General features: G+C 44.6%; 1 protein-coding gene across 1 annotated transcript in view; it reads left to right on the top strand.

Annotated features, from left to right (window-relative positions):
• ADAMTS12 (ADAM metallopeptidase with thrombospondin type 1 motif 12) overlaps positions 1 to 22,700 on the top strand; it is a 4,274,824-nt gene that overhangs the window by 3,946,087 nt on the left and 306,037 nt on the right. The gene's annotated exons all lie outside the window — the stretch shown is intronic.

The raw sequence follows: 22,700 nt of genomic DNA, 5'->3' as shown, positions 1-22,700 counted from the left end.
CATTGCCTCGACTTAAAAGCTCCCTTTGTGAAAAATAATGAATAATTATCAAGTGTTGCTGTATCTTCCGTCCGTCCATCCACCCACCCCGGCACCAATCTTAAGCACCCATCTGTCGACCCGCCTATCCTAAGCACTCTCATCCATCCACCCATACATACATCTGTCCCTGCACCTATCCTAAGCATCTATCAGCCCACCTGCATATTCTCAGCACTGCACCATCAATCCATCCATCCATCCATCCAAACATCCATACATACATGTGTCCCTGCACCTATTCTAAGCATCTATCAGCCCACCCGCCTATCCTAATAACTGGTCCATGCATCCATTCATCCTTCCAGCCATCCACCCATCCATCCAGCCATCCATTCACCCATCCATCCACTCATTCATTCATCCATCCAGCCATCCATCCATCACCACACAATTCCACGCCACACAATTACACAACTAGTCCAATCCAACCTACATAATTCCACAACCCACCACATACACTCCATAACACATAAGTAAAAGCATTCCTATTTACAATGCCAATAACTGCAACAAATACAAGACCTATTGCAATAGTAATAAACATTGCCATTTACAATGCCAATAGCTCCAACTCCAACAAATGCGAGACCTATTGCATTTACAATGCTTGGCTTAACTGTGGTCCGATATGGACCAGCATGTCTTTGAGATTCTAGGTTCTTTTGAAGGCAAACCTGGGAGGTTCTAACTGGAGTTCCCCTTTGATGACAATGTTACAATATTTGAGAATGTTGTTCTTCACTTGATTAGATGTAGGGGTGAAAGTTGTCACACAGGTCATGGTGTCTTCTTGTGGTGGTCTCCAGGAGGGCTTTGCGTGGTTGTTGCAGGTTCTCTTCCTTGTGTTTCTGATAACTTTCTTGGGGTACCTCTTGTTATGGATATTGTTGCTGAGGGCGTCAGCTTGTACATCATAATCACTTGTGTTGCTGCAGTTCCTTCTTAGTCTCAAGAATTGTCCATATGGTAGATTCTCTTGGAGTGCCTTGAGATGGTGGCTATTGAAGGGAAGAAGACTATTGCAGTCAGTTGGTTTTTTGTATGTCTTAGTTTTAAGGGTTCCCTGATCAAGGGAGATTAGAAGGTCCAAAAAGGGGAGCTCCTTGTTGGATTTGGAGAGGGTAAACTTGAGATATGGGTCTTTGGTGTTGATTCAAAGATGGAATTCCTCACATCTTTTCTCCGTGTCTGCCCAGAATATAAGAATATTATCGACGTAGCACCTCCATTTGATTATATCTGTCAGGCAGGGGTTGGTGTTGGTTAACACTTGTGAGGATTCGAAGTCAGCCATATTGAGGCATGCCAGACTTGACGCAAAAGTGCTGCCCATGGATGTTCTGTGTATCTGGTGGTATTGTTGGTTCGTACATTGGAAAAAATAGTTTTTAAGGGCTATACTGGTGCACTCCATAATGAACTGCACAGGTGTGGCTGTCGTCCTTGTTCTAAGGATATCGTCAATGACCCTGATGGTGGTGTCCTGAGGAATGTTGGTGTACAGTGCCTCCACATTGAGAGTGACGAGGAAGGAAATCTCATTTTGATTGGGGAGATTGTCAATGTGGCAAAGTGTCTCTTTAGTGTCCTTGAGAAGTAATGAGGTGCTCCACACCAGTAGTTGTAGGAATTGATTGCAGAATTGGCTTATGGGTAGCCCTGGCCGGTGAACTTCGCTCCGTTCGCGTAGTTTGCGGAGTTTCTGCACTACGCGCTCCGCGGAGCTCGCGGAAGTCAGAAAACTCCACTTTACGTAGTGAAGCAGAGTCTGTTCCCCGCTCGCGATTGCAAATGGTAAGATCATGATTGCGAGCTGCAGCTCAGGTAGAATTTCTACTCGAGTGGCAGGAATACCAGTGTGAACTGCAGTTCTCACTGCACTCCGCCACCAGCAGAACTCCGTGGAGTTTTTTTGCAACTTCGCAGAGTTCCGCGTAGAAAAACGCAGAGAACTATGCCCAGGCCTACTTATGGGTTCAAAAAGGGAGCCAATGCCAGACACAATGGGTCTTCCTGGTGGAGGTTGCACATTTTTATGAATTTTAGGAAGTATGTAGAATTATGGGATTGTGGGGTGTGGCTTTCACCCAAAAATCTGCATTATTCTTCATAATCCAGCCATCAGTAATTCTTATTTTCTTGGCCAAGGACTCGGTGGGGTCTGTGTCCAGCTTATTGTAGTATTTGGTATTAGCCAGTTGTCTCTAGCACTCAATGTCATAGTTGTCAGTATTCAGGAAGACGGTGGCACCGCCTTTATCTGAAGGTTTGATGATAATGCTGGGGTAGTTGTTGAGATCCGTAATGGCTCTTCTTTCTCTTGCTGGTAGGTTGTCAAAGGGTGTCCTAGGTGTAATGAGGTTGATATCCTTAAGGACGGGCTTCTCAAAAGGGAGAATCTCATTAGGGGTACAATGGATGTAATTCACTTTCTTCATGATGAATGTATAGTGTATAATTATATGTTTTCTGTTCATTTACAGGTTATGTGGAAATGTGGGTCAGATTGTAACCACAAAGTTAAGCATATTTTAAGAACACCAAAATTACGAGTAGGATGTACGGGTAATTTATGTATTATCTGTTTCCTTGAAGTTATCCCTGACAAAGAGCATACAATGTCCGAAATGCTTTGGGTTTTTCAACAGAATGAATGTCATGCTATAGGGAGGGGTGAATCCCCAGGTGTTGTTAGGCCTGGATAGGCATATGTTGAACATAGATGAAAACTTGAATTACGATTGGACATGAATTGATTACGCATTGAGATTTGAAAAATAAAATAAAATGTTTTGATCTAGCGGCGAGAGACTATCAGGAGTGAAGATTATTATTATGAAATTCCACCATTCGTGTGACGCACGACCGGCTATTGCGTGCACGTCACGGCCCGGTTCTGTCCGTATTTATTTACAAGCCGATTCACTTGTCCTGCCATACAGTTGCACAACGGAGCGGTTACGGACGTGCCTTGATTAATACAAGGCATAACTCACACGAATGGTGGAATTTCGTAATAATAATCTTCACTCTTGATAGTCTCTCGCCGCTAGATCAAAGCGGCTATCTGGGGATCTACTCCCTACCCTTTGGACGTTTTCATTGCGACCAATTTGGAATTGACTTCGGAATTGTGATTTATGGCACACCATTGAAGGGTTTCCCACCTTACCGCCGGGGCACTACATCCTTGAACTTAGGTTCCCCTATCCCTGTCCTGAGGAAGACCCGTAGCGGAGGAGATTACTCACCCCTTTTGCGTCTGGGTCGAAATGTCGATGAATTCACCCCCATTTGGCCTGTACTCTATGTACCTGCATCCCCTAACGATGATTACAGATGAAGTCTTACTGTAATTGGACTAAAAATAAGAACGACTACGTTTTTGAATGACAATAGGGGCAGGCCTGTCAATCCTAAGGACTTCGGCCTTAGCGGATGTTTTAGATAGTGAAATCATTGTATTATTAATTACTTTGACTCTTTCCCTTTCACATGAGCACCAATCCTTCACCTTCTTCATCCTTCCTGGTAGTAACCCCCCCTTTCTTCTCTTCAAATAAATTGTATGTTTTGAATTGAACAATTGCCTACAATTAAATTAAATATTACCTTGGTATAATTATAATAGTGGGTACTGTCTCATTTTGAATGTATTTGGCTTTGTTTTTCTCTTCTTTATTTCAGGATTCAAACATTTATGAATAAGAAATATTATTATCATTGATTGTACTATTTAAGAATATACTATAACAGGGTGCACTTCTTTAACAATTAAGAGCGCTTTTCCATCCCAACACTATGTTAGATTACAAAGCTTGAAATCAGATTCCTTGCTTCTTAAAATTAGTAGAAAATTAAGCAGTCTTTAGGAAACTATTAAAAACCTGACTGTTCTCTCGGTCAGATGAGATGAGCGAACATAAAAGCAAAATACGCACTAAAAGTACCACCTCAAGCATTGCAACACACTGGGAGGAAGCACGGCATCAAATTGCCCAACTGAAATTTCAAATTATCGAAGAAGTACCTAAGTTTCTAGACTGTGACAACTCAAAGTATTTATTACAAAGGGAAGCATTTTGGATCAAAAAACTTAAAACTCTTAATCCAAACGGACTTAACGATAAGTTTGAGATGGCTTGCTTTCTCTAAATAATTGAGACATTGACTCCACACAGGGATCCCAACTCATCTTAAACGACACAATCAAAATGCATTGAATCCACACTAGCACCATATTCACACTTTATATTTCACATTTATTAATAAATTGATTGACAACAGCATGAACAATTCATATTATTTTCACAGATAGAATCACAGAATTTTCACGTTGTAGAATGTTTTTGGAAATATGATTATGTGATAACATATGTTGTATTTTGATATTTTGATGCAATGATGCTCCTCACAAAAGCCAGAAATTTTTCATATCAGTCTACTAGACATACCATCTTCATTAAATCAAATAAACACACAGAAGATTTAGCTTTGAATATACTTAGAACGGATTAACTAGCATCATACATCTCATTCTTCTAGTTTCAGTAATCTTTCTAGCAAAGCACGAATATTATTTTCGAATATTTTGTATTCATACATCTTTATTTACACGACCAAATCGACATAGGGGATCCTTTTTAGAACAATATTAGGAAGGCTTTATTTTTATTTTCACCGATATCTCTTTATTATTTATTGGATGCATTCCGGGTATTTTGATAATCCGCTTTTTGATTATCTCTTGACACTTTTTCCATTATATTCATTAATGTAAAGTCCGATTATCAACGCCGGTTCCTTCGAGCCGACTACACCCTAGTCCTCTTTTAGTGTTTATTGAGCACGTCGCTACGCACGGAATTTCGGTTTAAACAAACCAGGAAGCACACTCTCGATCGAGAGCGTTAACGGACACAGACGCAGTTTACTCGACCACTTGGCTTGGTAAGCTCACTGCACTTCAATCTAAATTTTCGTACTCACTGGCACCAGAATTACCCTAGATTTGAGATAACTGGGCGTTATTTCTTTATTTTCAGACGCCTACGGGCTTCGGTCGTCACCAACTTCATTTCGAGTCTTCTTAACGTCATTTGGTTTCAACATGCACGATCCTTAATAGGTGAGCCACGGTCTTTAGTTATGCGGTCTATAGTCACCGCTTATCATCGTCCATTATCTTCAGTTAATACTTATTTCTCGTCAGCTTTATAGATCACGATCACCATAGTGAAAAGAATGCATAACAACACAGATATATAGCAGGTACGAAGTTTGATTTCAATGCTTTTAAATAGAACCTTGCATAATACGCGGAATTAGTTTTCTTTATTTCATTTTACACTGTTTCTGTAGAGATTGAACATGTGAACCTCAGAAACTTGAACAAATCTTTAAAGGTATCGTATACCTCCTTTTTGGGCCACACTAGTCACTTTGGTGTGGGGAGCACTTTCCACCAGAGCTCTAATAAAACTTTGCGGTCTAGCAACACGCAGATTCTGAAATTCTCCCCTTTTTTTCCTACAGCTTACCCCTGACGAAGGGACTAAGACGTCCCGAAATGCATTGGGTGTTTAAAAAGCTTTTTTTGTTCCAAATTGTTGTCTAATAAATGTGTATTTGTGTACATACTCATTGATGATGCTTATTGTATAAAACATTGAAATGTATATTGAAAGAATGCATATGATTTTTGAGAATTGCATATGGAAATTGTATTAAACGATTTAAAGTATTTCATAGCAGTGCACATTGCAGTCCTAGTAATTTCTGCACTAGGCCAATACTTTCATTTACTACACATGCCCCGCAAGCATAAGGCAAAGTGCACGCATAACGCTAAATAATTTCAGTACACTTTAAAAACGAGTGCGCTCACCACCTACTTCTAAGGCGCTATAGCTGCCATCTTACTTGTATAGATCGTGACGGAAAAAGCGCAGCGCTTGCTGAGTACCTGTGACAAGAGAAATGCCGAAATAAACCTCATGTTACACTCGAGCGCACTGTGTGCCCTGATGCAAAGTATAACATCCATTGCACACGGACAGAGCATACAGCTGGGCACAGAAACAAAATGTGTTTATGTATTTTAAATTTATTAATCGTAGAGCAAAAGCGCAAGTGATGGCTTTGTGAGTTTTTAATATATAATATTGAACATGGTAAATAAGCTGCCATGCCTGTCCACTCCATCTAAGTTCACCTGCGCCATGTACTCGCAGCGCCAAAATATTTCTGGCTGGTGGTGGGTGCTTTAAAAAAGTAGAAGCAGACAATTATAACGATCTGAATGTGGCTGTAGGTAGCGTTTCGACTTTGACAAGAAATACTCGTTTTAAACCTGCTCTTGGGGGTTAATGCAGCCTTGGACCCCCGACCATAATACTGTGTGGGCCCAATTCGTGAATGGCAGGTTTGAAAGCGTGGGGTGTGCGTGTCAGGGGAGTGGGTGGATCTGTGATTCTTCTCAGTGAAAACCAAGGTGGTCACTGCGCTGCAGCAGGCTCTTCCAACATTTGTGGAGGCGTCCTGTAAGGAAAGAGGTGGTCCTCCGTTGTTAGCTCGCCTGGGAGCTGCACAACACCTCCTCTGATGAGACTGAGAGCCCTGCGCCCTTGTGCCATGGAGCACTTAGAAATCTGTTGCATTTGTTACTACCAAGCAAGAGCTTCTCTATTGAGCTAAGTTCTGAGGTCACTTGATCGTAGTTACAATGTTTTAAAGGTAGGTTAGGGTGGAGCGCACCATTATATGATTTCGATAAACTGTCGACAGGGACTATTCGAGCGGCACTGGCATTGTCTGACAGTTATATGTATATGCCTTATATATGCCAAAAACCACGAATGGACATTAAACCATTGCCTCGACTTAAAAGCTCCCTTTGTGAAAAATAATGAATAATTATCAAGTGTTGCTGTATCTTCCGTCCGTCCATCCACCCACCCCGGCACCAATCTTAAGCACCCATCTGTCCACCCGCCTATCCTAAGCACTCTCATCCATCCACCCATACATACATCTATCCCTGCACCTATCCTAAGAATCTATCAGCCCACCTGCATATTCTCAGCACTGCACCATCAATCCATCCATCCAAACATCCATACATACATGTGTCCCTGCACCTATTCTAAGCATCTATCAGCCTACCCGCCTATCCTAATAACTGGTCCATGCATCCATTCATCCTTCCAGCCATCCACCCATCCATCCAGCCATCCATTCACCCATCCATCCACTCATTCATTCATCCATCCAGCCATCCATCCATCACCACACAATTCCACGCCACACAATTACACAACTAGTCCAATCCAACCTACATAATTCCACAACCCACCACATACACTCCATAACACATAAGTAAAAGCATTGCTATTTACAATGCCAATAACTGCAACAAATACAAGACCTATTGCAATAGTAATAAACATTGCCATTTACAATGCCAATAGCTCCAACTCCAACAAATGCGAGACCTATTGCATTTACAATGCTTGGCTTAACTGTGGTCCGATATGGATCAGCATGTCTTTGAGATTCTAGGTTCTTTTGAAGGCAAACCTGGGACGTTTTAACTGGAGTTCCCCTTTGATGACAATGTTACAATATTTGAGAATGCTGTTCTTCACTTGATTAGATGTAGGGGTGAAAGTTGTCACACAGGTCATGGTGTCTTCTTGTGGTGGTCTCCAGGAGGGCTTTGCGTGGTTGTTGCAGGTTCTCTTCCTTGTGTTTCTGATAACTTTCTTGGGGTAGCTCTTGTTATGGATATTGTTGCTGAGGGCGTCAGCTTGTACATCATAATCACTTGTGTTGCTGCAGTTCCTTCTTAGTCTCAAGAATTGTCCATATGGTAGATTCTCTTGGAGTGCCTCGAGATGGTGGCTATTGAAGGGAAGGAGACTATTGCAGTCAGTTGGTTTTTTGTATGTCTTAGTTTTAAGGGTTCCCTGATCAAGGGAGATTAGAAGGTCCAAAAAGGGGAGCTCCTTGTTGGATTTGGAGAGGGTAAACTTGAGATATGGGTCTTTGGTGTTGATTCAAAGATGGAATTCCTCACATCTTTTCTCCGTGTCTGCCCAGAATATAAGAATATTATCGACGTAGCACTTCCATTTGATTATATCTGTCAGGCAGGGGTTGGTGTTGGTTAACACTTGTGAGGATTCGAAGTCCGCCATATTGAGGCATGCCAGACTTGACGCAAAAGTGCTGCCCATGGATGTTCTGTGTATCTGGTGGTATTGTTGGTTCGTACATTGGAAAAAATAGTTTTTAAGGGCTATACTGGCGCACTCCATGATGAACTGCACAGGTGTGGCTGTCGTCCTTGTTCTAAGGATATCGTCAATGACCCTGATGGTGGTGTCCTGAGGAATGTTGGTGTACAGTGCCTCCACATTGAGAGTGACGAGGAAGGAAATCTCATTTTGATTGGGGAGATTGTCAATGTGGCAAAGTGTCTCTTTAGTGTCCTTGAGAAGTAATGAGGTGCTCCACACCAGTAGTTGTAGGAATTGATTGCAGAATTGGCTTATGGGTAGCCCTTAATTGTAAAATTGCTTTCTTCTCCCCGTATCCGACCAGTGGATATTGGTGTGTACTCAACGAAAGTTTTGGCATATGCCGATGACTTGGCTGTTTTAACAACAAACCCTGCTGATGCAGTCCAGGAAATTGAATTAATTACTCAGTCCTTTGGCTCCTTTTCAGGCTATTCCCTTAACAGGGATAAAACTATGATTCTTTGTACGAGTAACACGGCTTGGGATAGTCCCCTTAAAGTGAAGCAAGCTACTTATCTAGGTGTCTGCCTGTCTGCTGATATAGGGCAAATTGACCATATTAACTACGCGCCCTTGATTAATAAAATAAAGACTGACCTTAGGAGAGTAGATAATTTACATCTCTCTATAATTGGTAGGGCTAACTATCTAAAAATGAATATCTTTCCAAGGATACTCTATCTGTTTCGAGCAATTCCGATTTTGCCAGGAGGTAGTTTTCTCAAGATCATTGATTCCTCCATGTCTAAGTTTATGTGGAGTTTTGGAAAAATTAGAAGAGCCTTACCATTTCTGACTCTACCCCAGGAGAGGGGTGGGCTAGCTATCCCCAGTTTAACATTTTACTTGTGGGCAACTCTACTACATCAGATGGGCCCTTTACTGAGTTGTAAAACAACTACTCCACTCACTACGGAATCTTATATCCCATCTATTTATGAGCTGAGTCTTGGGACTAAATGCCAAGGCCTATTTTTAAGGCAGGTCGAACCTTCATATTATAAAAAAATTAAGTTAAAGATATTTACAGATGCCTGGAAGGTATGGAAATCAGTATCTAAATATCTAGATATCCCAAAATTTACAAAATATACCCCCTTATGGCGCAGTGCCATTATCTCTATTACTCTTAACGACTCCACGTCTCGGAGGTGGGAATCCTTGGGCATTAATACAGTGGATGACTTTCTTGGCCAGGAAACCATTTCGTCATTTGGATGGCTGCAACAGAAATATTCTATTCCCAACACGGACTTCTTGAAATACCTTCAGGTTCTTACAAGTATTCGCAATTGTACCCCTAGAATTAAACTGGATAATATTAATCTTTTTTCTATTATTGGAAAACGCTCTTCTAGAATCGGTACTTTCTACCAACTGCTTATCCAAAACACTGCCGACGATCTAGAGCGGGTTGAGCAGGCCTGGGCTACAAGGTTATCTAATCCAAACATTGATATCGATCTTTGTTTGGCCCTTTCTTCTAAACTTTTTATTGCCTCGAACCTCAAAGCTCAATACTACAAAGTTCTTTATAACCTTTATTTTACCCCTGCAAAGTTATTTTCTTGGGGCTTCCGGGCTAATGATTACTGCCCTAGATGCAGCCAACCTCAAGCAAATTTAATACACATGCTCGCGGATTGTTCTAAACTAGCTGTATTAAAGACTGCAATTATGGGATTTTGGGCCGAGGTATTTGGACGTGACATCCGAGAATCAGTAACTCTGTACTTAATGGGTCATGATGATTCTCTCGGCCATAGCATCGAAGAACAACGGGTACTTTTCTTGGGCACTGCTGTGGAAATTTAGCTTGCAAACTGAACATTATCTGCGCCATCTTGCCTCTCCCCAGCGCCACGCATAGCAAATGCACGGCCGCCATTTTAGGCACCCCACTCTCTCTCCCCGCTCACTCTCGATCGCCAGCACTTTCCCCCGGCGCTGCGAGCATCCCCCGCGCGCCGGCCACCCCCGCTCTCTCATACAGGCCATAAACCCTCTCCTTCTGCGCGACCCTGCTACGGAACCACATCCGACCGACATCCCATACATGGTCATGCCTCTCCTTTGATAACCCCCCTTCCTCTGCGCCCCCTTGTCCGAACTGGTCCCAGGCCATCACCTAGCCCTGCGGATGCAGTTTATTGCCCCTACTGTAAGGGAAACACCCCACATCAAAGGGATTACAGTAGATCAAAGCCCCTACCCCCTGAGACCCGGCCGGTTGCACACACCCCCGGGAATTAGCGGAATTCCCTGCTGCGCGATAGCCATCTCCTACTGTGGATGGGGTGGGAACTTCTACTGTATCTATGTGTGGGAACGGATCTGAACCGGGGCTTCAGGGGATATTCCCCCGCACATCAAGGGAATCTCAAGAATGTACTATGTGTAATAAAGCAATAAACCAGTGTATAAGAGACCAGGTCTCAGAGATGCAGTTAGAGCACCTCGTGACGATACCTTGCTGTCTGATCTGATGTGTTCTGCTCCGACGGAATAAAACCTTGTTTCCTGCCTTCCAGTCTCCGGCGCCTGCCTCTTTTATTGGTAAATTATCGAGTGGTATGAGAGGCGATTACCGCCGGGCAAATACTTGAAAGGATACCGACTGAAACTGCCGCTACCATTTAACAATTGGCGTCCCAAACGTGGGGCCCATCAGCGACACGTGGATCCAGTGGGAGAGGTCCCGACGACAGAGTGAACGACTGCAACGATCGGTAGAGCTCCTGCCCAATAGACCCTCGTCTGGCAGCCGATCATCCGAACTTCACTGGTTCCGAGCAGACCTCTCTCGAGTGATCTACGGTCCTGACTGGGAACCATCAGGAGTGCCGCGGCAAATACGGAGAGTAGAGGACGATCGGGCGCTGGAGGCGGAAGACGAGAAACTGTCCACGCGGTCCGGGTAAGGTCGTGATACACGACAAATTGAGAAATAATTGATTGATTGTTTGACGCTTTTTGAAATACTAGTATTGCTCATTGATTGTGCTCATTGATTGTTCTTTTTTGAGATATTCGCTGTCTACAAACGGGGAGGAGTAGAAATACTCTCTCTCTCTCCCTTTGCAGATAGTGAAGGGTAGGTAACGCAGACTTTTGTCCCCGTTGAAACCCGTCGTGCCTATCTTTATCTCCCCATTGATTGATTGTCCGAACATTGATTGTTTTGGAGAATAGTGCTTTTTGAGATATTCTCTGTTTGCAAATAACGTAGAATAGGAATATTCTGTCTAGTCTTTGCAAATAGTGAAGGGTAGGTAATGCTGACTTTTGTCCCCGTTGAAACCCGTCATGCCTATTTTTATCTCCCATTGATTGATTGATTGATTGATTGTCCGAACACTAGTTGTTCGATATTGGTTCTTTGGAGGTATTCTCTGCTTGCAAATAACGAAGAATAGAGATATTCTGTCTAGTCTTTGCAAGCAGTGAAAAGATAGGTAGTGCTGACTTTTGTCCCCGTTGAAACCCGTCATGCCTATCTTCTCCCCACTGATTGGTAGTTGGTTCTGCCCGGACCGCTTATTAGAGGTGAACCACCCGGCTCCACTGGAAGGCACCCCTAATAAGGACATGTTCACTAAATATGGACTAGTCGCCGTAGCTTATACCAAGCTATGGCATAAATATACAAAGAAGGACCCCGAGAGTCAGTGGCCACTGATGGGATCCTTCGACGACCGCAAGATAGAAGCGCTAGAAGTAGCTCTGCGTAGCAATAAGACGACGCCTACTATGCTTGACAGTATTGGCATGTGGCGCAAAGAAGCGATGCAAGGGAAAAAGAGGGAAGAAGTAAAAGCAGAAAAGGAATTACGAAAGGCAGCTCACCTTGCCGCTAGAAAGTTAGAAGAAGACATAAAGGAGAGAAGGGAAACTAAACTAAGACAGGAGCCCGAAACCTCAGGCCAGTACGCTGTTAGGACCCCTTCTCTGCTCTACCCTGAGTTGTCCTCCAAGCAGCGAACGAATGACGAATTACTGTTAGGTCCCCCGATCATTTACATGCCCCCTCCGTATGCACCCTCCCAATCAATAGTGCAACACCCACAACCCCCGAACACGAGCGAAAGCAGTACAGGGGCCTCGGCCCTCACGGCCTCCGCGCCGGCTGAGCCTCTTGTGCCGAACCCAACGTCGACTACAACGCTAGACGACCATGAGATAGGAAAGAAAGAGTCCACCAGAATGAATCGATTAACTAAGGATGAACGAACAGGAATCGACAAGATAGTAAAGGCACTGGTAGGATCCTTTTTGACCTTACAAAAACTAAAATAACGCTAGGAGTTAGCCCTTTGTGGGACATATGAAACCAAGGGAAGGAGTCAAGCTCACGGTCGAGACGACCGCGAGGTAGCCCGACTCCATTACTCTCACTACCTAAACATGTCTGCCCTACTGCCCACCCCGCCCAATAAGCATGACAAAATCCCGCACAAACGGAAGCCTGCTGACACCCACCATCGACGTCACCAAACTAGGGCTAGATCGCGCTCAATTGGGCTATGTTATTTTTCCGATTGCACAGTAACCTCCTTGTGCTCGTCATCAAACTACAAATATGTACAAACACTCCAACGAAGTAATGTAGTTATAACATTTTAATAACTTATAGGATATAACAAACACACGAACAGGGTAAACAGGTTAAAACACGTTTTAAAACAACTATTTACATGACAGTCTGCTGCAACCTCCATCCCAAAGCCTTAACGTCCACGTGACACCGTCCTCGCCTCTCCTTCCTCGAAATCGCAACATTGGCCTGTTTTGGGCGGTCCCTCTTAGTTGACTTTGGGCTATAAAAGCCATGCAAAAATCCCTTGACATCAGTGGCGGGCGATTGTGCGAATAGGCCGGAGGCTATACGAAGCGCCGAAGTTCTGGCAACACCAAGGCGGAGCCCGCCACGCTGTGCGGGCCTTTCCGCTTTCTCTTCTTCTTTCTTTAATGAGGGCTGGTGCCCTGGCGGGGGGAGGCGACGCGGACGGGCCTCCCCCACCTCCCCAGGTGGAGGCTCGCCGGGCACCCCAACCGTCTTTAACTCGCCGACCAGCTAAGCTGCACCCAGCCATCTTTTTCATCGGCCTGCTGAATTTCACCCTGGCACGCTGTGCGGATCTTCCCAGTCACTTCTTCCTTCAATAACGGAGGGTGCCCTGGCGGGGGGAGGCGACGCGGACGGGCCTCCCCCACCTCCCCAGGTGGAGGCTCGCCAGCAGATGAGGGCACCCCAAACCGCATCTTTCACACGTCAGCCAGCTGAGTTGCGCCCTGCCACTTCATTCGCCGTTCGGCTGAGCCGGCACCCCTGCACGCGGCCGCCAGGCAACCACCCAAGCACCGGGTTCACCAGGACTGCCGCTAGCACCCGACGTGAGGAGTGGGCCCCCGCAGCAAGGTAATCGGGGACCCACCCCGGTGGTGATACCATCCAAACTGCTGTCGTCACTGCTACTGGAATCACCCCGGTGGTGATACCATCCAAACTGCTGTCGTCACTGCTACTGGAATCACCCCGGTGGCAGTACCATCCGGACTGCCGCTGTTACTGCTGCTGGCTCCTCTCCGGTGACTGTACCGAAGAGCTGCTGCTACTGCTGCCCTTGAACTCCGGCGGTTGACCCCTCCGGTTCCAGGCCTGTCCCACCGTGAGACTATTCTGGACTCGAAAGCTTGTTTGCTAGGGCATGGGCCCCACCCTTGACAGAACGCTCCCCTCAGCCTTGCAGAATTGGTTGAAGTCATTTGACATTCGACTCCTGCGGACTTCCGATAAGGACAAAACCACCACCATTGCTCTTTAGGCCCCCGGGCGGCAGCCACCTTGCCTCCGCTTGGTGCAGTGAGACAGTAAAGCGTCGGCGGAAGAACCCGCCTGCTGCCCCGCCCTAAGAACAAACCGTGGCATTGCTACAGGGTTGCAGTGACGCCATGCTGACGCAAAGTTGACGCTAACGAAAGTTCTCGAACTACCAAAAGGAATTCTGGTTCAACAGCTAATTCATGGAAAGACTTAGACTGTGCACTGACCCGACCCCGCCCCAAGATGGCGCTGATGTAGGAGTGGCCTACAACTCCTTGTGGCGTTCCAGTCACGTGACATTTGTGTTAAAAAAGAGATATATATATATGTATGCGATGCTTTCACACATGATGGTGGGAAAAAGGGGGGAACCGATTTTTATGTTAATCCAGTGTTGCTCATGTTGCTCGACGCCTCTCACACCGTGGCCGGTCTATGGCGGCTGTAGGCCTGTACTTCCATACTGACATTGTTTTAAATAAAGGGCTTCTTAAAAAGGAATTACGAAATCAGTGTCATGACTAATCATCTAGGTTGTTGAAGGTTTTTCTTTTAAATAAATGATTGTTACTCCTAAGCGAAAGCATACAGATAATACAGACACAATTTGCCTAAAAATCTTTTTGTTTAACGGAATTTGTACCCATCACGCCTGCCCTTTTTCCAAGAATTGTCAAATCAATAATGAACTATAACTTAAGGTATATGTCACACGCAAGGTATGGTATCCTGCACCATAATACACGACCAATTGAGAAATACATGCACGACCAGGGAACGCGAATTTAGGAGATGAATGAACTAGAGCATCTTTGCCTCGAACTAAAGAATAATAGGTCCGTGGTATTACCCACCCCTGCGGCTAGCCTGGTACATGGTAGGTAGAACTTTTCGTGTCTGCGCGCGCTGGGGTATTTTGAATACTGCACCTCCCCTCCCCTCCCCTCCCCTCCCCTCTTATTTTCCCCTCTATAGGTCACGACGAAGTTCCGACTGAAGAGTGGAGTGGACATGGACCGAACCAAGTTCAATATCAGGGAAAACATAGACAAACGTTGTGAGATAGTGCGTAAAATTACAGACCACCATTGGGAACATGAAAAACTGTATGATATGATTGTGCGTGTGTACTACGATTATACGATATGAATGTGTATGCATTTCGTGTTCGGGTCACTTGAAGAGAGCGTCATCGTATGATTGAGGTGCTCGTCCACCGATCAAAGGGAGGAGAATAAAGGGTCAGACAACCCATAAGATAAACTACAAAATGCTAAAGGTACGCAGCATGCATAGGAATAGAGGACAGGAAAGGAGAGGTCCCCGTGCTCGACGCAGCCCTGAGTCTCCGTCTTGATGCATGTACTGTCACACCCTATCCGGCATTTGTGTGTACGTGGTCACCAAATTTATGTCTTTTCCCCGCTTGTGTTTTCTTACATGGAACAGACCCATGCTACTCCATGTTGTGTGTGCACCAAGTGGCCTATTATCTTACCCATCTCTCTCTCTCTCTCGTTTTGTGTCGTATGTATGCCAAAATAGCCTACTTGATGCACACGTCTCTCTCTCTCTCTCTCTCTCTCTCTCTCTCTCCCTCCCCCTCTCTCTCTCTCTCTCTCTCTCTCTCTCTCTCTCTCTCTCTCTCTCACTCTCTCTCCCCCTCCCTCGCAAAAGGCTCTTTCTTGCCCTCTTTTCTTCTTGAATAAATTAACGACATACACCTCTTTGGTAAGTGTATAATTGGCCTGAACACAGTGGTGTTCGAACAAATTGACAGAAACAAAAACGACCATACTTTACCACGTTACTACCTCTCCTTTTTACAAACGTTAAGCCTAATCGGCTGAGAAGGAAAGGACAGGTAAGACGACTGATGTCTCCCAATCTGACCCTCAACACGGGGACTATATGTCAGTGGTTTTTGTTCTTAAGGGACACCATCTCCACCGCCCAGAATTACCCCTGACCAATTAGCCCGAAATAGAATGTCTAAAGCACCCTGTTCTCCCAAAGATAACTCCAGCCCTATACTAGCCGTCTCAGAGTGTCCCGAACGAAACAGCTGATGGCCCTGTTTTAAACTGATAAAGGGTCACCTACTGTATGAAAAGGATACTCGTGAACGCATGACCGTAGCACCTCGCACTTACGGGTATTACCAAACCTTGTATTATAGGGCGCAGAAACTGACACCTAGAAGGCCAGACGATGGACAGGGACACCCACAGAGCCCTGCACCACAGCAGTAATTAATAGATTAGTAACACGCACCTTAACATCAGAGTTAATAGACACCAATCATATAGTAACAGACAAGAGCATTTCCGCAACTACTCAGTGGTTGGGAGAGAGAATGAAGTATGTGAATGTCTTCCCTGCCAAAATCCCTAAGACTTTCGTTTCTTATAACCTATTCAAGGATAACCCGCAGCCATCGGAAGAGAGGGGTCGGACGTGACGCACAGTCTGGCTGCGGATCATAAAGCATCTATGACATCGACCAAGGGGGAAGCGACGAAGCAAAAAGGGTGTGAGACGAGACACCATTATCAGAACGATAAGCGCGAAGGGCTACATCGAGGCCCCTGCTCACTGACCAGCGTGCCTGAAGTCTCAACCCGTCGGGCCCGATTGATGGGCCCAGTGCTGAAAGATTCTGCTCTCCTTGGTCCGCATTTTTGATCCGATCCCACGCCACCCCATTCTCTCTTCCTCTTTCATTTGGACTATGACTTTGACCTACTACCGAGGAACAAAAGGCCGGCACCCTGTCTCAAAGTGCCTGTGGTGAACTGTGTTAAGGAACAGGACTGTGATCAAAGAACAGTGAGTGATCACACCCTGCCACGTGAGAAATCGGATTTGAGCTGGACCTTAGCTCCACCGCCGGTGCTCAACAGTGCCAACGAAAGAAGGACAACAATGAGAGCTTACCAGTGATAGCTCTTTATAAAACAAGGACACTGGAAAGAAGGACCCATAATAATAATAATAATAATAATGTGATTTATAGAGCGCGAACAGCTACCTCACAGGGAGGTGTCCCGGCGCTAGAAGAGGGGAACGTACCACAGAGGTCCAGGGGCAGGAGAGGGAGACCTAGCGAGGCTGAGAGAAGAGCCAAGTCTTTAAAGTGAAAATCCTCTCCCAACCACCTTATTATATTAACTATCTTCTTCATGATGTTGCATCAATCACTTCCGACTGTACACTGAGAAGTTAAGAAAATGTAACTTTGTATAGTAACATTCATACAACACCAGCCATGTACACGACTATACTGCAACTTTGAATGTACTTCCTCCTCGCCCACTTTATCAAACTGTATGAGACAATGTACAAATGTGTCAGATTACTCCTGCCTACCCTTAAGACTCTGTATCTTTAAATGTATGACGAACATTGACGATACTGTAACTGAAAGGCTAACAAAGGTGAATATTGGCCGGACAAGCTGGCGAGATATGTTAAAAGGGAGGACTGTGGAAATTTAGCTTGCAAACTGAACATTATCTGCGCCATCTTGCCTCTCCCCAGCGCCACGCATAGCAAATGCACGGCCGCCATTTTAGACACCCCACTCTCTCTCCCCGCTCACTCTCGATCGCCAGCGCTTTCCCCCGGCGCTGCGAGCATCCCCCGCGCGCCGGCCACCCCCGCTCTCTCATACAGGCCATAAACCCTCTCCTTCTGCGCGACCCTGCTACGGAACCACATCCGACCGACATCCCATACATGGTCATGCCTCTCCTTTGATAACCCCCCTTCCTCTGCGCCCCCTTGTCCGAACTGGTCCCAGGCCATCACCTAGCCCTGCGGATGCAGTTTATTGCCCCTACTGTAAGGGAAACACCCCACATCAAAGGGATTACAGTAGATCAAAGCCCCTACCCCCTGAGACCCGGCCGGTTGCACACACCCCCGGGAATTAGCGGAATTCCCTGCTGCGCGATAGCCATCTCCTACTGTGGATGGGGTGGGAACTTCTACTGTATCTATGTGTGGAAACGGATCTGAACCGGGGCTTCAGGGGATATTCCCCCGCACATCAAGGGAATCTCAAGAATGTACTATGTGTAATAAAGCAATAAACCAGTGTATAAGAGACCAGGTCTCAGAGATGCAGTTAGAGCACCTCGTGACGATACCTTGCTGTCTGATCTGATGTGTTCTGCTCCGACGGAATAAAACCTTGTTTCCTGCCTTCCAGTCTCCGGCGCCTGCCTCTTTTATTGGTAAATTATCGAGTGGTATGAGAGGCGATTACCGCCGGGCAAATACTTGAAAGGATACCGACTGAAACTGCCGCTACCATTTAACACTGCTATCTTCCGAATTACTCTTTCGGCTCGATGGAAGGATCCTGAACCACCTACCTTTCAGATGTGGCTTAGCCGCTTTTTAGCAATATATAAACAGGAGCTTTCAATATACAGTTTTAGAGGCAATAAATCTAGACTTCTTGGGACCCAGATATGGGCTCCGATTTCTCAATGGTACTTAAATCAGAGGCTTAATGACTTTTCCCCCCCCTGATTTGCTGGCTGTATTGTGCACTTGATTGTATAACAAGACTTTCTTGATTGAATATGTATCCATGTATTTTCTGTGCTGAATCTTGCTCAATAAAAAAAAAAGAGAGTGACGAGGAAGGAAATCTCATTTTGATTGGCGAGATTGTCAATGTGGCAAAGTGTCTCTTTAGTGTCCTTGAGAAGTAATGAGGTGCTCCACACCAGTAGTTGTAGGAATTGATTGCAGAATTGGCTTATGGGTAGCCCTGGCCGGTGAACTTCGCTCCGTTCGCGTAGTTTGCGGAGTTTCTGCACTACGCGCTCCGCGGAGCTCGCGGAAGTCAGAAAACTCCACTTTACGTAGTGAAGCAGAGTCTGTTCCCCGCTCGCGATTGCAAATGGTAAGATCACGATTGCGAGCTGCAGCTCAGGTAGAATTTCTACTCGAGTGGCAGGAATATCAGTGTGAACTGCAGTTCTCACTGCACTCCGCCACCAGCAGAACTCCGTGGAGTTTTTTTGCAACTTCGCAGAGTTCCGAGTAGAAAAACGCAGCGAACTATGCCCAGGCCTACTTTTGGGTTCAAAAAGGGAGCCAATGCCAGACACAATGGGTCTTCCCGGTGGAGGTTGCACATTTTTATGAATTTTAGGAAGTATGTAGAATTATGGGATTGTGGGGTGTGGCTTTCACCCAAAAATCTGCATTATTCTTCATAATCCAGCCATCGGTAACTGCTTAATTGACCATAATTCTTATTTTCTCGGCCAAGGACTCGGTGGGGTCTGTGTCCAGCTTATTGTAGTATTTGGTATTAGCCAGTTCTCTCTAGCACTCAATGTCATAGTTGTCAGTATTCAGGAAGTCGGTGGCACCGCCTTTATCTGAAGGTTTGATGATAATGCTGGGGTAGTTGTTGAGATGCGTAATGGCTGTTCTTTCTCTTGCCGGTAGGTTGTCAAAGGGAGTCCTAGGTGTAATGAGGTTGATATCCTTAAGGACGGGCTTCTCAAAAGTGAGAATCTCATTAGGGGTACAATGGATGTAATTCACTTTCTTCATGATGAATGTATAGTGTATAATTATATGTTTTCTGTTCATTTACAGGTTATGTAGAAATGTGGGTCAGATTGTAACCACAAAGTTAAGCATATTTTAAGAACACCAAAATTACGAGTAGGATGTACAGGTAATTTATGTATTATCTGTTTCATTGAAGTTACCCCTGACAAAGGGCATACAATGTCCGAAATGCTTTGGGTTTTTCAACAGAATGAATGTCATGCTATAGGGAGGGGTGAATCCCCAGGTGTTGTTAGGCCTGGATAGGCATATGTTGAACATAGATGAAAACTTGAATTACGATTGGACATGAATTGATTACGCATTGAGATTTGAAAAATAAAATAAAATGTTTTGATCTAGCGGCGAGAGACTATCAAGAGTGAAGATTATTACTATGAAATTCCACCATTCGTGTGACGCACGACCGGCTATTGCGTGCACGTCACACCCCAGTTCTGTCCGTATTTATTTACAAGCCGATTCACTCGTCCTGCCATACAGTTGCACAACAGAGCGGTTACGGACGTGCCTTGATTAATTGAAGGCATAACTCACACGAATGGTGGAATTTCGTAATAATAATCTTCACTCTTGATAGTCTCTCGCCGCTAGATCAAAGCGGCTATCTGGGGATCTACTCCCTACCCTTTGGACGTTTTTATTGCGACCAATTTGGAATTGACTTCGGAATTGTGATTTATGGCACACCATTGAACCTTACCGCCGGGGCGCTACATCCTTGAACTTAGGTTCCCCTATCCCTGTCCTGAGGAAGACCCGTAGCGGAGGAGATTACTCACCCCTTTTGCGTCTGGGTCGAAATGTCGATGAATTCACCCCCATTTGGCCTGTACTCTATGTACCCGCATCCCCTAACCATGATTACAGATGAAGTCTTACTGTAATTGGACTAAAAAATAAGAACGACTACGTTTTTGAATGACAATAGGGGCAGGCCTGTCAATACTAAGGACTTCGGCCTTAGCGGATGTTTTAGATAGTGAAATCATTGTATTCTTAATTATTTTGACTCTTTCCCTTTCACATGAGCACCAATCCTTCACCTTCTTCATCCTTCCTGGTAGTAACCCCCCCTTTCTTCTCTTCAAATAAATTGTATGTTTTGAATTGAACAATTGCCTACAATTAAATTAAATATTACCTTGGCATAATTATAATAGTGGGTACTGTCTCATTTTGAATGTATTTGGCTTTGTTTTTCTCTTCTTTATTTCAGGATTCAAACATTTATGAATAAGAAATATTATTATCATTGATTGTACTATTTAAGAATATACTATAACAGGGTGCACTTCTTTAACAATTAAGAGCGCTTTTCCATCCCAACACTATGTTAGATTACAAAGCTTGAAATCAGATTCCTTGCTTCTTAAGATTAGTAGAAAAGTAAGCAGTCTTTAGGAAACTATTAAAAACCTGACTGTTCTCACGGTCAGATGAGACGAGGGGCCTGCTCATTTCATATCATAGGTATTTATTTCCCTGCTTTTTCTGATAATGCCAGTGTAGCAGTAGGTTATGGTGAGTGGTTATCTGTCTGGAATAGTGCCAGGAGGAAGCTCTGTTTGAGTAGTAGTGTGCTTTACAAGGAATGCCTCATTCATTCATAGGTATACACATAAATGTTCCAGTAAGCTTTGTGAAATGTTTTTGACACTTGCACATGTTAAGGCATAATTTTAGGTAGTTTTGAATAAACATTTTATAGAAAGATATTATCAGTTGTGTAAGAGTGGGGGAATAACGCTACCTACTTTCTCCTGCTGTCCTGTTTACTGGTTTGTATGTTTGTCAAACCCTAACTTCTTATCAAAGTCCACATTCAAATGATCAATATCTCTTTCAGCTCAAAAACTGCCGTGCCAATCTCCCTACTACCCAGTGACTAAATGTTACTGTCTTTTGCCTCGGACCTCTCATTTCAGAATTGTGGTGAGGTTGTGGCTACAGCCAAACTGATGACACAATCCTCAAATCCACCTTTTCATGTAGGGCACAGGTCTGAGTCAAGCTATCATTTACTCCCTTCTGAATATGAAAACTCATGTTGTTGTTTGAGGGGGGTGTGAGATCTTCTCAAGCCACAGCCACAATCCTTGTCAGGGTGAACCACAAAAGTCACTAAATTAATCTGTGCTTAACCCTTTAGTAGCTTGGCACAATAGAAAAATAGAGTAATATGTAAAGAATTCTGAACAGAATGGACATCCCCAGGCCCTGTCACTCCAAAGCCAGATAGTAAATACACAAACCTAGCAGAGGCACACAGGATGGCTAAGCAAGAAAATACCTACATTCTAAAAGTGGGATTTTCAAACACAGAATGTAAAAATCACCCTCACTAAAAGATGCATCTTTATATTCTGAGACCAGGCATACTAAACTTTACCTTCCCATCTTGTCCCAGTGGAAAGTTATATTTGTAAGAAGTTAAAAATAAACTCCCATTCTATCCTATAGGACAGATAGCCTTTCAATGGTGAAAACACACACATCAGGGCATGTCCTACCTTTCTCATAAACTGCACCCTGCCCACAGGGGTACCTTGAGCCTACCTAACAGGTGACTCACATGTAAGAAAAGGGAAGGTTAGGGCCTGGCAAGTGGGTGCACTTGTCAGGTCGACATGGCAGTACCAAACTGAGCACAGACACTGCAGTGGTAGGTCTGAGTTACATTTACAGGCTGCTTATGTGGATGGCACAATCAGTGCTGCAGGCCCACTAGCAGCATTTGATTTACAGGCCCTGGGCACACACATGCACTGTACTAGGGACTTACCAGAAAATCAAATATCCCATTCCATAAATACAATTTACAGGAAGAGCATACGCACTTTGGCACTGATCAGCAGTGGTAAAGTGCCCAGAGTCATAAAACAAAAGAAAACTGGTCAGAAACAGAAGGACAAAAAGTAAGACGTCTG

Source organism: Triturus cristatus, chromosome 2_1 (genome assembly GCF_964204655.1).
Source record: "Triturus cristatus chromosome 2_1, aTriCri1.1, whole genome shotgun sequence".
Lineage (NCBI taxonomy): Eukaryota > Metazoa > Chordata > Amphibia > Caudata > Salamandridae > Triturus > Triturus cristatus.
Note: the sequence above shows the minus strand (reverse complement) of the source record. Positions and strands in the feature narration are given on the sequence as shown.